The following is a 16,015-nucleotide window of genomic DNA, read 5'->3' as shown; positions in this document are numbered from 1 at the left end:
GCCTCAGCCATACAGAGTGGTTGGGTATAGTGTTTATGTCAGGATAAAAATCGAACCGCCTCCCTTACAATGTTTTTGAGTAGTCTGACCTAGGTAGGCGAGGTTCCCAGTGGTGGCAGCTGGCACCCTCTTTTCTTGGATATTTCTGGGGTCAGAATGGAGTAGTCAAATTGCTTTTCCGTTCTCTCAGACTCTTAAAGTGTGCCGGCATGTTTCCTAATCCACATAGTAGAATCTATTTTTAGCGTTCCCATTCAGCTAGAGAACCCATGTTCTATTAATCTACCTCGTTAGTCATTCAAGGATATGAACAGAGTGCTGAGGATCACCAAACAGATGAGGAAAATCTAAAGACAGCATAAAAGAGAACGAAGAAGAACAAAAGAATAGTTGATCCTAGTGAGAACAGAGACAAAACAGAGAACTGAAGATATATTCACAATCTCTAATTAGTATTTGTAGAGAAGTAGGAAAAGATGTCGTCCTACAAAACAAAAATAGGCTGAAAAAGAAATAGAGCACAAGAAAAAGTAATTGTAAATTTAATGCTTGATTGCTAAAATAAAACATTTAATACAAGGATTGTAAACAGATCTTGGGGGAATATCTGAGAACGAAGTGCCAAAAATACAGCAGTGGAAAATATTGGAAGAATAGTTAGGACATGAAAGCTCAGTCAAGAAAACTCAGTATGTACAAGAGGCGCCTGGGTGGCTCAGTCAGTTGAGCGTCCGACTTCGGCTCAGGTCACGATCTCGAGGTTTGTGGGTTCGGGCCCTGCTGTCAGGCTCTGTGCTGACAGCTCCAACCCTGGAGCCTGCTTCGGATTCTGTGTCTCCCTCTCTCTCTGCCCCTACCCTGCTCGCACTCCATCTCTCTCTGTCTCTCAAAAATAAATAAACGTTTTTTAAAAAAGAAAAAGAAAATTCAATATGTAGAAGAGGCGCCTGGGTGGCTCAGCTGGTTAGGCAACTGACTTTGGCTCAGGTCATGACCTCATGGTTTGTGGGTTCAAGCCCCACATTGGGCTCTGTGCTGACAGCTCAGAGCCTGGAGCTTGTTTTGGATTCTCTTTCTCTGTCTCTCTCTCTCTCTCAAAAATAAATAAGCATTTTTTAAAAATTAAAAAGAAAACTCAATATGTATAAGAATTTAAGTGGGGGTGCCTGGGTGGTTTAGTCAGTTAAGCGTCTGATTCTTGATTTTGGCTCATGTCATGATCCCAGGGTCGTGGGATCAAGCCCCCCATCTGGCTTCATGCTGGGTGTGGAACCTGCTTGGAATTCTCCCGCTCTCGCTTTCTCTCTCTCTCTCTCTCTCTCTCTCTGTTCCTCCCTCCCTCCCCTGCTCTCTTCTCTCAAGATAAATAAACATTAAAAATTTTTTGAAATGGGAAGAGATTGAAAGAACTAATCAAAGAAGATAAAATTAATTACAGCTGAAGTCTTCAGATTGAAAGTGTCTACTGAGTACTGAGCCAGAGAAAAGAAAATGGGGCCCCCTGGCTGGCTCAGTCAGTGGAGCCTGTGACTTTTGATTTTGGGGCTGTGAGTTCGAGTCCCACATTGAATGCAGAGATTCTTTAAAAATAAAACCTTAAAAAGAAGAGAAAATGGACCCTAGATACTCTCTTACATCTTTGGGAAAGTTTTGAACCTTAAGGCTAAAAACATCATCTTGAAAGCTTTCAGAAAGCAAGAAACAGATTATCTCCCAATAAAGGAATGCCCATAAAATTGTATCATACTTATTTTAGCAAAATTTAGAAGGAAGTTCAATCAGGAGTCAGAGATGGAGTCCATGAAGCAATAGAGCTAAATAACACTTAGTGTTCATAATGAATCTCAAGATGATATATGTATAGATAGCCAATCAGTTCCTAGCAGGTTATTTGACTAAGGATGTTTCTAATGGTAGAATAAAGGAGGAGGAGGGGGAAAAAGAATTTAGGAACTTCAAGATAAAACAAATATTTGTTCAAGAAAGACCTAGTCCAAATGTGAAGCAGAGTGAAATATGGAATGATCAATGAGTAATGGATGTAGTATAAGAAGCAGTTTGGCCCAGACACATGAAGCATTGTCCCTAGAGGAACTCAGGATTATTGATGAAAAGGATTTCCTTTTTTACTGATTAACTATACTATTTGATTCTGCTATAAATGATATGTACTTACTTTTATAATACTGCAGGCACAACATTGGTGTTCGGTTTTCAGAATTGATCAATAGACAAAGCACACAAGACTTAACTATGGTTACAGAATACACTGACAATGTTAGAAGCCCAGGCAGTGTAAAAGAAATGCTGTAGTGGATGGATGTGAGCTGCAAATAGATGTTACTTTTAAAGGAAAAAGAAGTAAGACTCTGAGGCCAGAGCCACAGGCATATAGACAGAGGCTGCAGGGCAGAAATGGGCCTTGAGGAGAGAAATGCAAATACAGGGACACCTGGGTGGCTTGGTTGGTTAAGTGGGTAAGCATCAGTCTTGATTTCAGCTCAGGTCGTGATCTCATAGGTTGTGGGATAGAGCCCCAAGTCAGGCTCTATGCTGACAGTGCGGAGCCTGCTTGGGATTCTCTGTCTCTGTCTCTTCCTGCCCCTCCCAATTACAATCTCTTTCTCTCTGTCCCTCTTAAAAATAAATAAACATGAAAAAAAGAAAAAGAAATGCAAATACAGAGGATTTCTCACACCTTGGGGTCTAAAGGAATTTCCTTGGCTGAGCTTGTTTGAGATGGCTGATCCCTTTATTCTTTCCAGTTTCTCCCTTTCAGAATGACAATGTCCGTCCTATGTCTGTCACACCATTGTATTTTGGATAAAGATACCTTGCTTTCTGGTTTAAGAGGTCCATAGATACAGATGAATTTTGCCCCAGGATGGATCATACCAGCCATCTCTCCCATATCTGACTTCACGATTTAGATGATGAGGTTTCAGACTTTTGAGCTGATGAGGTTTACGTGAGATTTTAGCCTTAAAATTGATAGTGTGAGTCAAGACTTTGGGAGATGTTGGGATGGGTGAATGTGTTTTACATGTGAAACAAAAGTGAATTTGGGGGACCAGGGCTTGAACTGTAGTGGGCTGAGTATTGAACCCCAGAACAATCATCTCCACATCTTAATTCCTGGAACCTGTTAATGTGACCTTGTTTGGAAAAAGAGTGTTTGCAGATATAATTAAATGAAGAATCTCAAGATGAGGAGATTGCCCTCAGTGATCCGGGTGGGTCCTGTAGCCAGTGACAGTTGTCTGTCAAGTAAGGCAGAGGAGGGTTTGATTTACACAGGGGAGAAAGTGAAAGTAGCATAAAGACTGAAAAGAGATTGGAGTGGTGGGGCTCCAATGCACGGAGCTTCTGGCGCCTCCCAAGAGTTACAAGAGCGGCATGGGATGAATGGATTCTTCCCCCTGAAGGGAACTTAGCTCTGCCAATCTCGATTTTGGACTTCTGGTCTCCAGAACTGTGAGGGAATAAATTTTTGTTGTTTTAAGCCACCAAGTTTGTGATAATTTGTTACAGCAGTGACATGAAACTTCTACAGACAAGTAACCCAGAGATGGGAACTTTCCCATTTGGGGTAAGTATGTGCTGATTCAGATTGCCTGCAGTACCGGTAGTCTACTGCATGTGTCTCCCTCAGTCCAGTCCCACTCATGGGGTAGAGTTACAGTCACGGAACTGGTGCACTCTCTTGACCGCCAGGCATCACAGCTGCGCTCTCGGTCAACCCCGCTTTTCCTAGATGGGGTGAAGACACAGTCCATCCCACAGGCCCTTTGGAACTCGGGCATGGCAGTTAAAGGTATAGACTATGTCTTGCTAAGGTTTGAGCCCTGCTCCTAGCACCCATAGTGGTAGCCCCGGGCCCAGGATCACTACATCAGGTAGGAAAAAAAGAAAGTTGTGGTGATGTGGGGAAGAATTGCAGAGTCCTGACACCATCCTTTCCTACCCCCTGTTCCCCATGTCCTCCAGAAAAGTGGAGAAATCTATCAACTGGGCACACTTGGGAAGGCATGTACTCTAGCCCTTTATGTCTTTATCTCCTCCCATTTTAGATAACAGTTGTTTCAGTTTCCCATTCCAATTCTTTTTTTTTTTTTTCAAAAAAATTTTTTAATGTGTATTTATTTTTGAGAGTGAGAGAGACAGAGCACGAGTGGGGGAGGGGCAGAAAGAGGGAGGGAGACACAGAATCTGAAGCAGGCTCCAGGCTCCGAGCTGTCAGCACAGAGCCCAACGTGGGGTTCAAACCCACAAACCAGGAAATCATGACCTGAGCCAAAGTTGGACTGAGCTACCCAGAGCCCCCCCCCCGCGTTTTTTTTAATGTTTATTTGTTTGGGGGAGGGGGAGAGGGGGGAGGAATGGCGAGAGGGAAAATCCCAAGCAGACTCTGCACTGCCAAGCCCAACGTAGGGCTCGGTCCCATAATCATGAGATCATGATCTGAGCCAGGATCAGCAGTCTGACACTTAATCCACTGAGCCATCCAGGCACCCCCCTCCCCATTCTAATTCTTTATCAGATGGTTATACTGAGGATGAAATGGACATGAAATGTCCATTTGATGTGATACCTCTTTGCCCATTATTGGTGGCTGTGGGTTGTAAAGTATGTTTCTTGGTCTGATGACATGTACCTTGGTGGTCCAAATTGATAACACTATTTTCTGTTCTAGTCTTTTGAATTTTTACCTACCACCAGTAGGTGGTATGCAAAGCCCAGTCCAGAGTATGTTTGCCTGTCAGGTCCCATTTATAGCCTTGAGGAATACTGGTGGTGGTGGTGGTGGTCCACTGTAGTATACCTGGCCAACTGTATACAGTAGGGAGGGGCTTCCTCCTGGGGAGTCTGCCGCCCTAGGGATCTGCTCTCTGTCTGATAGACTGGATGGTTCTTACTGGCATTTTGTGTCTCAGAGGGTGCAGAGGAATATGTTGATGGTCAAGCTATCTCTGCATTGCTCTTCAGCTCCCCTGTATCCACTCACTTTATGAACTCGGATGGCCACCTTAAACAAGCATTCAGGGATGTACACTTGCTGGTTCCAATCACCTGATCCTGGACCAGGTACTTCTGCTGGGCATCAGCTTGCCCTACTTTAATGTACCCCTTAAATTCCCATAATGATTGCCGTAGGGCTGTGCCCCAATTAATAGTCCATCCCTCCAGTAGTGTGGTTTTCCACCGCCCACCAGACTGCCCATATGGCCAGGCAGATGGCCAGTGCCCATTCATCATCACCCGCTTGGTCTGTCATCTTTGCTTTTCCCTCACAGAGTTCTTGCCGTGTTTTAGCGAGTCAGAATTATAATAAATTCTACTTTTTTCCTCCCAACTTTGAGCAATAATTGACAAATATAAATGTATTTGAAGTATACAACATGATGACTTGGAACTGTGGAATGATTATCAAGATTAAGTTAGTTAAAATATCCGTCACCTCTTGGTTGACCTTTTGTATGTGTGCAAAGAGAATTCCTAAGAAAGATCTACTCTCAACAACTTTCAGGTAGAACATATGGGATTATTTACTGGAGTCTCCATGCTGCACATTAGAGCCTCAGAACTTATTCTTCTTGTAACTGAACATTTGTGCCCTTTGACCTACATCTCCCCATCTCCCCCTCTCCAGCCCCTGGCCAAAACCACCACAGTACCCTTTGTTTCTATGAAATCAGCTTTTTGAAGTTTTTGTTTTTGTTTTTGTTTAGATTCCACATGTAAGAGACGCCATCCAGTATTTGTCTTTCTCTGTCTGGCTTATTTCACTTGGCATTATGCTCTCCAGTTTCATCCATGTTGTCACAAATGGCAGAATCTCCTTTTTTATGGCTGAATAATGTTCCATGTATTTATATGCCAAAGTTTTTTTTTTTTTTTATTTAGATCTTTTTTAAGTTTGTTTATTTATTTATTTTGGGAGAGAGAGAGTGCAAGCAGGGGAGGGCCAGAGAGAGAGAGAGAGAGAGAGAGAGAGAGAGAGAGAGAATCCCAAGCAGGCTCCACACTAACTGCACAGAGCCCAATGCGGGGCTGGAACCCACAAACCGTGAGATCATGACCTGACCCGAAAGCAAGAGTCAGACGCTTAACCGACTGAGCCACCCAGGCACCCCTGTATGCCAAGGTTTCTTCATTCATTCATTCATTCATTGAAGGACATTTAGGTTGTTCTCATATCTTGGCTGTTGTGAATGATGCTGCAGTGAACATGGGGGTGTGGACATCTCTTTAAAACCCTGATTTCATTTCCTTCAGCTGTATATCAGGGTGGGATTGTTGGATCGTATAGTAGTTCTATCTTTAAGTTTTTGAGGAACTACCATACTGTTTTCCGTAGTGACTGCATCAGTTTACATTCCCATCAACAGTGTGTAAGGCTTTCCTTTTCTCCAATGTTTGTTATTTCTTCTCTTGATAATAGCCATTCTTCAGGTGTAAATGATACCTGATTGTAGTTTTGGTTTGCATTTCCTGGGTGATTAGTGATACTGAGCATCTTTTCATGTACCTGTTGGCCATTTGTTTGTCTTTTTGGAATAATGTCTGCCCCTTTTTCATCAGATTATTTTGCTTTCTTGCTGTTGAGTTCTGTGAGTTCTTTATGTATTTTGGATATTAACCCCTTATCAGGTACATGGCTTGCAAATATTTTTCTTGTTCTGTACCATTTCAATTTATTGATGGTTTCCTTTATTGTGCAGAAGCTCTTTAGTTAGATATAGTCCCACTTGTTTATTTTAGCTTTTGTTGCCTTTTCCCTTTGTGTCTTGTCCAGGTAAAAGTTGCCAAGACCAATGTCAAGGAGCTTTTTCCTTATGTTTTCTTCTAAGATTTTTATGGTTTCAGGTCTTAGAGTTGTCTTTAACCTATTTTGAGTTAATTTTTGTGACTAGTGTAAGATAGAGGTCCATTTTCTTTTTTTTTTTTTTTAATTTTTTAAAATCTTTATTTTTGAGAGAGGGAGAGAGAGCATGAGCAGGGGAGGGGCAGAGAGAGAGGGAGACACAGAATCTGAAGCAGGCTCCAGGCTCTGAGCTGTCAGCACAGAGCCTAACATGGGGCCCAAAGTCCCGAACCGAGAGATCATGACCTGAGCCAAAGTCGGACCAACTGAGCCACCAAGGTGCCCCAGTGGAGATCCATTTTCATTGCTTTGACCATAGTGTTTTGCTTACTATACTGTTTTGCTTACTATAGCATTGGAATATAGTTTGAGATAAAGAAGTGTGAAGCACCCAGCTTTGTTCTTTTTCAAGATTGCTTTGGCTTTTAGGGTCTTTTTTGGCTACAAACAAATTTGAGGATAGTTTTTTAGTGCCACTGGAATTTTGATAGGGATTGCATTGAATCTGTGTATGTCACTTTGGGTGGTGTGGACATTTTCACAATATTAATGTTTCCAATCCAAGAACACAGGGTATATTTCCATTTGTTTATGTGTTCTTCAGTTTCTTTTGTCAATTCCAGTAGTTTCCAGTGCACGGGTCTTTCACCTCCTTGATTAAATCTCCTCCAAAGTATTTTATTCTTTTTGATGCAGTGGCAAATAGGGTTGCTTTCTTCCATTTCTCTTTCAGATAGTTTATTGTTAAGTGAATAGAAATGCAGTGGATTTTTTGTGTGTTGGTTTGGTATCCTGTAACTTTACTGAATTCATTTATGAATCCTAACAGCTTTTTGGTGGAGTCTTTAGGGTTTACTGTGTATATAACATCATGTAATCTGCAAAAGATAATTTTGCCTTTCCCCGCCCATTTGTATGCTCCCTCTCTCACCCACCTTCCTTCCCTCCGAACTATTGTGGCTAGTAACTCCAGTACTGTGTTGATTAGAAGTGCTGACAGTGAGTGTCTGTCTTGTTTCTGATGTTAGAGGAAAGACTTTTAACTTTTCACCACTGAGTGTGGGCTTATCATACATGGCCTTCGTTATGTTGAGGTACATTGCTTTTATACCTGGTTTATTGAGAGTTTTTATCATGAAAGGATATTTATTTTTGTCAGATATGTTTTGGCACCTGTGGAAATGATCATGATCATATGCTTTTTATCTTTTATTAATGTGATGTATATCACACTTACTGAATTGTGTTGAATCATCTTTGCATCTCAGGGATAAATCCCAGTTGATTATGGTGTATAATCCTTTTAACGTGCTCTTGAATTAGGGTTGCTGGTATTTTGTTGAGGATTTTTGCATGTATGTTCATCAGAAGTGTTGGCCTATAATTTTCTTTTCTTCAGGTGTTTTGTCTGGCATGGGTATGAGAAATGCTAGCCCCATAAAACAAGTTTAAACATGTTCCTTCCTCTTCAATTCTGGAAGGGTTTGAGAAAGATTGATATTAATTCTTCTTTAAATGTTTGATAGAATTCTCCAGTGAATTCCATCTGCTTTTGAGCTTTTATTTGTAGGGAGATTTTTGATTCCTAATTTAAGCTTTTGCTCATTACTGCTCTGTTCAGATTTTCTATTCATGAGTCAGTCTTGAGAAGTTGTATGTTTCTAGGATTTATCCATTTCTTCTGAGGTATCTAATATTTTGGTGATAATTGTTTATAATAGTCTGTTATGATGCTTATATTTTTGTTGTATCAGTTGTAATGTCTCCTCTTACATTTATAATTTTATTAGAGTCATCTTTTTTTATCCTAGTGTCACTAAACACTTGTCAATTTTTTTATCTTTTTAAAGAACCAATTCTTAGTTTCATTGATTTTTTTTCCCCACTGTCCTTCTAGTCTCTATTTCACTTCTCTAATCTTAATTATTCCCTTCTTTCTACTAACTTTGGGTTCAATGTGTTCTTTTTTTAATTTCTTAAGGTGTAAATTTAGATTGTTTATTTGAGATCTTTATTTATTCTTAATGTAAGAAACTTACGACTATTAACTTGTCTCTTAGAATTGCTTTTGCTGTGTTCCGTAAGTGTTGGTGTGTTGTGTTTCTATTTCATTTATTTCAAGATTTTTAAAATTTCCCTTTTGATTTCTTCTTTGACCAGTTGCTTAATCTGAAGTATTTTGTTTAATTTCCATGTATTTGTGAATTTTCCAGCTTTCTTCCTATAATTCGTTTTTAGTTTCTTACTGTATTGGTTGGAAAAGATACTTGATATGGATAGCTTTTCTTAAGTTTGTTAAGAATTGTTTTGTGACCTAATAAATGATTAATCCTGGAGAATGTTCAATGTGTGCTTGAGAAGAATGTGCATTATCATGCTGCTATTGGATGGAATGTTCTATATCTGTTTGTTAGCTCCATTTGGCTAAAGTATAGTTCAAGTCCATGATTTCCTTATTGATTTTCTATCAGGATGGTCTGTCCATTGATGGGATCTATCCCATATCCAAAGTGGGATATTTGAGTTCCCTACTACTTTCATATTGTTGTCTGTTTCAGTCTTCAGATTTGCTCATAATTATATATATTTATAAGTATTACAGCCTCTTCATGAGCAGACCCTTATATCATTATATAAAGATCTTCTTTAAAAAAAAAAAAAAAAAGATCTTTGGCTCTCACTACAGCTTTTGACTTAAGTCTCTTTTGTTTGCATAGGTAGAGCTACCACTGCTCTTTTTGCCTAGAGCATCTTTTTCATCCCTTCACTTTTCAGCCCGTGAGCTTAAAGCTGAAGTGCTGCTCCTTTAGGTAGCATACTTGGATCTTGGTTTTTTAACTTACTCAGCCCCTCTGTGTCTTTTAATTGGCGAATTCAAACCTTTTGCATTTAAAGTAATTATTAATAGTTCAAGACTTGACTGTCACCATTTTGTGTATTGCTTTCTAATTATTTTATAGTTTTTGTCCTTTCTTGCTTGCTTGCTTGCTTGCTTTTTTGTGAATTGATGGTTTTTTGTAGTGGTATGTATACTTTGATTCTTTTCTCTGTTTGTGAATCTGTTACAATTTTTGGCTTTGTGATTACCACGATGGTCATAATACATCTTACTGTTGTAACAATCTGTTTCAAGCTGATAACAGCTTCAATTGATTGGAAAAAGTTCTACACATGTACTTGCTCCCCCCAACATTTTATGTTATTGACGTCCAAATTTACCTGTGTGTCCAGTAGCAAAATACTGTAACTATAATTATTTTTAACTCATTTGTCTTTAAAGTGTATGCTAGTGGCCAAGGTGATTTACACACTTCAGTTGCAGCATTAGAGTGTTTTGAATTTGACTATATATTTACCTTTTCCAGTGAATTTTATCCTTTTGTATGTTTTCATGTTACTAATTAGCAGCCTTTCATTTCAGCTTGAAGAACTTTGTTCAGCATCTCATGTAAGACAGTCTAGTTGTGGTGAATTCCCTCAGCTTTTGTTTTTCTGGGAAAGTCTTTGTCTCTCCTTCATTTCTGAAGGACCACTTTACTGGGTAAAGTATTCCTAGTTAGGAGGTTTTTTTCTTTCGTCACTTGGAATATATCCTCCCACTGTCTCTTGGCCTGCAAGGTTTCTGCTCAGAAGCTTCTCTGAGAGCCTGATTGAGGTTCCCATGTATTTGATGAATACATTTTTTTCTCGCTGCTTTCAAAATTCTCTTTGTCTCTGATTTTTGAGAGCTTGATGGTAATGTGTCTCAATAAAGATCTCTTTTGGTGGAATCTCCTTGGGTATCTTTGAGCTTTGTGGACCTGAATGGCCATATCTCTCCCCAGATTTGGGACATTTTTGACTGTTACTTCTTTAGATAAGTCTTCTATCCCTTCCTCTCTCTCTCTTCTCCTGCTGGGACTCCCACATGTGAATATTGTTTCACTTGGTGGCTTCCCATAATCACATAGGCTTCCTTCACTTTTTCATCCTCACATCTTTTTTTCTCCTCTAACTGGATAATGTCAAGAGGTCTGTCTTCAAGTTTCTTCCCCTTAATTGAGCCTGATTTAAAGCTCTCTATTGCATTTTTTCATTTTGTTCTTAATAGTCTTCAGCTCGCAAATTTTTGTTTGGTTCTTTTATATGATCTGTATCTTTGTTGAACTTCTGGTTTTGTTCATGTATTGTCTTTCTGAGTTCATTGAATTATTTCTCTGTGTTTTCTTGAATCTTGCTGAACTTCTCTATTTTTAATTCTCGATAGAGAACTGTCAAGTCCATTTCTTTGGTGTCAGTTACTGGAAAATTATTGTGTACCTTTGGAGGTGTCATGTTTTCTTCCTTTTTTGTGTGTTTCTAATGTCTTTGTGTTGCTATCTCAGCATTTGAAGGAGTGGCCATCTGTCCCAGCCTTTTTGGACTGGCTTCTGTGAGTACACCAGCTGGATGTGGCCCAGTGTCTGGTTGCTGGGAGGGTACAGCCAAGTAGTCCCCATGCAGCTCTGTCAGCTGAGACCAACATCAGTGAAGATTGTGGGTGTTTTCCATGGCCAAGCCTGTAGAGATCCCATGGGTGTTACTGGTGGGTAGGGCTACTGGGGCTGAAGGTAGCTGGGGTCCTCCCATTTTTTTTTTTTAATTTTTAATGTTTATTTCTTTATTTTGAGGGAGAGAGAGCAAGTTGGGGAGGGGCAAAGACAGAGGGAGAGAGGGAATCCCAAGGAAGCTCCACGCTGCCAGCGCAGAGCCCAAACATGAGGCAGGATCCTTGAGATCATGACCTGAGCTGATATCAAGACTCAGATGCTTAACCAACCGAATCACCCAGGCACCCCCTCCTGTTCTTTTTTGCCTGTGAGAGGAAGTTCTAGCCAAGGAAATCCCTTTTGGTGCCAGGTGTGATGTGCTGGCACTGGGTGTCCACAGAGCTGGTGTCCCGGGATCTGGTGCACACAGAGCTGGATCTTGGAGCACAGGTGTATGTGGGGTGGCGCTGGTGTCTGGGGTGCCGGTATGTGCACGTTTCCTGTGGAACTGGGGCCTGGGTCTCTAGGGATCGCCACAGGGACTCAGGACCGGGGGCGGAGAGGGACGCAGCAGTAGCTGGATCGCTAGGATGTCAGAGTGCAGTGGTGCCTTTGGACCCAACAGCAGCAGGGCCTCCTTTGTGGATGGTCAGTCACAAACCCACCTTGCCCCAGCAATGTTGGGTCAAGTTGCAACTTTAAGTTCAGGGAGCGGGTCACAGAGCCCCCAGGTGCCAGTGCGGTGCTGGTGGGACAGAGCCCTGACTCAGGACCCGAGGACCCAGGGGTGGTCCATGCCATGACAGGTCAGAGCCATGACTCGGGGCTCTGTGGCAGCGGGCAGAGCAGTCACAGCGCCACTTCTGTTTGGTCAGAGCCTCAACCTGGGACCCCCAGGCCAGGTTGCGGAGCAGCAGCAGTGCTGCACTGGTTTTTGCAGGTCAGAGCCCAGACCCAGGATCAGGGGTGAGGTCGGAGCAGCGGCAGCTCAACCCCTTACTACTGACTGGCCAGTGGGGCTGGGTCCTGGGGGTCCAGGGGGCAGTTAGTGGGGCTGGGCCCTGGGAGTGGGGACAGGAGCATCAAGGACAAAGTATCAAATGACAGCACTTGAGAACGGAGACGTAGTGTTCATAGGCCTCAGAGGACCACCTGTGTTTTGCTTTTCTCCATCAGGGTGACAAGTGGGCAAGAAAGAGAGTAGAGATAGTAATGAAGGAACAGCGCGAAGACAGTGTGGCCCCCGGAGAGTGGGAGGGCGTGAGCAGGCTCATCTGGGCAGAAACCAAGTTTGCAGAAGAGGGGAAGTTAGGACCCCAGATTTAGAGCTTGAGAAGTGTGATGTGTTTCCTATGGAAAGAAATGTATAGATTGCTAACACATGGCGTCAAGACAGAGAACAAGTAAGTAACAATCGCTGGCCCTCCCTGCGGTTAATCGAGAGTAAGTAAGGCAGGGTGCAGGCTTCTCTGCCCCCTTGTCCCTGTTTCCCGCTCACCCCTCGCCTCCAGGTGTTTGCTGTTGCTCTGGTGGGGGGCGGAAGTGGTTCCGATGGGCATATGTTGATTTCAACTGGCTACAGCCTGGTGTTCAGGGTGGAGAAAGTCACCATGAGCGGACTTCAAGTGTCGGGTTATGTAGACACTGGGCTGTGTGAACGGGAGGCGGCGTCGTGTGGAGTAGAAGTGACTGGAACGTTGGCCTCACACATGCCATCAGTATTGCTTGTCCCACCTGCAGCCCCGGTGCCTCCGTTTCTGCCTGCAGGGTGGGAGTAATCAAGCCTACTATGTTGCTGAGTTAGTGCAGGGATTGAAGGATCTGAAACCCTTGGTGTCCCAGATCTTCTTTTTCTCCCCTTCTCTGCCACTTCCTACCCCTCACCCCCCACAAAGCACCCAGCCTCCACACGACAGGAGGTGCGGGGTGGGGGGGGGCAGATGAAGGCGGAAGCTGAGACCACGTGTAGTAGAAGGGAGTGATAAATCAGAGACGATTGGGAACCTAAATGTGAGGAAGGAGGGCTGTTCTCTGCCTCACATCCTCCAAGAAATCAAAGCCCATTCCTGTGAGAGAAACTAGATTTAAAAACTCATTAGTATTTTACCGGGGATGAATATACATGGAACTGTATTTCAGAAGCTTTTTCACGAAAACATTCTACTTCTGTTGCACACCCAAGCATGTTTAGCGCTTCTTCATTTATAGTCCTGATCAACGAGTGGATTTTTTAAAAGGCATCACATTGTTTTAGTCACTAAGTTTTATCGCTGTTATTTTTAACTTTTTGTTTTGACATGTTGCTTTTAACTGTAATTAAAAATTATTGGCATCTGTGTTTACTTTTTAGCTTGTGCCTACCTTATCTTCATAGCAGAAACTAATTAGTATGTGAAATACAGTACTATTAAATCTGCATTAAGAGGGAAGAATTCTAATCTGATCGTATGTAAAATATGGCAGAAAATACATTTTAATATTTTTGCAAGATGCGTACATGGTATTAATTGCATTTCCATTCTCCTGACAAAGAAATCTTGTTTTAGCATTTGTTTCCGTACATCTTTACTTGCTCCTTTGGGGTGGTTAGTTAGGCAAATTGCAGAACTTAGAAAAAACTAATCTTCTGTCTTGAAACTTACTGATTTAGGAAAATAACTATTGTATGTGCTGGGCTTGTTTTAAAAAGCAGAATGAACTCCCCTCTGGAAATACTTTCTGAAGCACTAGGATGTCTTTTCTGGTTCCAGATGGGTTTCATACTTACCTTTTTGTAGTCTTTTCCTGGCTCTCTGCCTCCGATCACTTTGCAATCCTACAGCATAACCTGCAAATGGTATCTTTTCTGTGAATCTCCTTCTGACTGCCTGTAAAGAGGTGTGTTTTTGTTTTTGTTTTTTTTAATTCACCCTCATGTTGAAGGCAGGTATTTTTTGGATTATTGTTGCTAATTTTATATCTCGAAAAGATTTTAAAACTATCCCCTTTTCTCCTGTTCCTGCTGCTACCATAGTAGCCTAAGGCATCCTCATTTCTTTCTTGGAATACTGTTGTTGTCCCTTGGTTTATCCCTCCTTTTTGTTTGTTTGTTTTGTTTTGTTTTTGAGAGAGAGAAAAAGTGAGTGGGGGGGGCAGAGGGGGAGAGAGAGAATCTTAATCAGGCTCCTTGCTTTGGAGATTTGGGCGGGGGGGGGGTGGGGGGGCTCCATCTCACAACTGTGGGATCATGACCTGAGCAGAAATCAAGAGTCAGACACTTAACCAACCTAGCACCCAGGGGTCCCCATCCTTCCTATTTTTTGTGTCCTTCTGCTCAGCGGAGCCTGAGTAAACTTTTAAAATAGAAATCAGATTATATCACCCCGCCTGCCCCCCACATCAACATATTACCCAACTTATATACTCCCCCAGTAATGTTAGTTTTCCTTATTTACCCCATTTATGGGGTAATTTTTTCTTAATATTCCTTATCAGGCTTAGTAATTATTTATTAAATTGGATATTTACCCATCTGTTATGCCTTCTCCACTAGCCTGTAGCTCCATGACTCCAAGTCCCTATGCTAGGGACTGTGGGTGTAGAAATCAGTAAGTTTTGGTATCATTTCTGCTTCCGATTTATTTTGTATTAAAATGTGTGCTATTCTTATTTAGAAATTCTAGTATGATATGACAGAGGCTTTCAGATTTTTTTTTAAACCACTTTATACCTGCACTGTTACTATCATTTAGTAACTGCCCACCAAGGATTTTGTTTTTTAGTGAATGAATTTGGGTCTGTATGTCACAGAGTATCCACTTGCCTAATGCTTCATTATATATTTCATGTTTCATTATGTGATGCTCATAAATTGCAATCACCCTCTTCTCTGCTTTTTTCCCCACTAACATTGATCACCATCTGTGTAGGGAGACTGAAAGTTCCCTGAGGGCAGGGATCCTTGTCTTTGTACCGTTTTCAGGGTACAGAACAAGCCCAGAATACATTTGTTGCATATTTTTGAAAGGGATGAGTGATTGAATAAATGAAGCTTCACACCCCTGATGACTGGAATTTATTCCTGTGATAAACAGTTGAGTTCAAGCAACATTTATTAAGTGTCTACTGTGTACTAATCATTATGCTAGGGGCTGTAGGTGTGGAAATCAGTAAGTTATGGTATCATTTCTGCTTCTGATTTTGTATTATTCTGATTTGTCTAAAAATTATAGTATGATATGACAGAGGCTTTCAGATTGTTTGAGCACTAAAGCTTGATTCTTATCAAACAGATACGAGGGATGTTTTGTTTCACTAGATTTGAGCACTGTGTTATTAATTACACTGGCCTTGTTCAGACATGACTGGTCCCGCCCTCTTGGAATGGCTTTGGGATCTTAGCATCTTCGATCAATCTATTTCTCATTTCTCTCTGAGGTCTAAGGTCAGATGATAACTAGAATGAGGTGCCCTAATGTTTTGCTCTTCACATCTTACTTCTGATCTAATTGTGATTTGCTGACAGTGTGGAGACATGGATCTGCAAGAGCTTTGTCTAGGATCTTGCTAGAAGCAGAGACCGGAGATGCTGTGTTAGTTTCAGCAGTGATCTTCCTTTCCTTTCTTCTTTAAGATGGTGTTATTTTTGAAATATGAAACATTT

The 16,015-nt window shown here is 41.6% G+C and overlaps 1 protein-coding gene across 4 annotated transcripts in view; it reads left to right on the top strand.

Annotated features, from left to right (window-relative positions):
- AKT3 (AKT serine/threonine kinase 3) overlaps positions 1-16,015 on the top strand; it is a 309,235-nt gene that overhangs the window by 197,293 nt on the left and 95,927 nt on the right. The window lies entirely within an intron of this gene.

This window comes from Lynx rufus, unplaced genomic scaffold (genome assembly GCF_022079265.1).
Source record: "Lynx rufus isolate CCGP_SWC_20201006 ecotype Redwood Valley unplaced genomic scaffold, mLynRuf1.p SCAF_15, whole genome shotgun sequence".
In the NCBI taxonomy this organism is placed as follows: Eukaryota; Metazoa; Chordata; class Mammalia; order Carnivora; family Felidae; genus Lynx; species Lynx rufus.
Note: the sequence above shows the minus strand (reverse complement) of the source record. Positions and strands in the feature narration are given on the sequence as shown.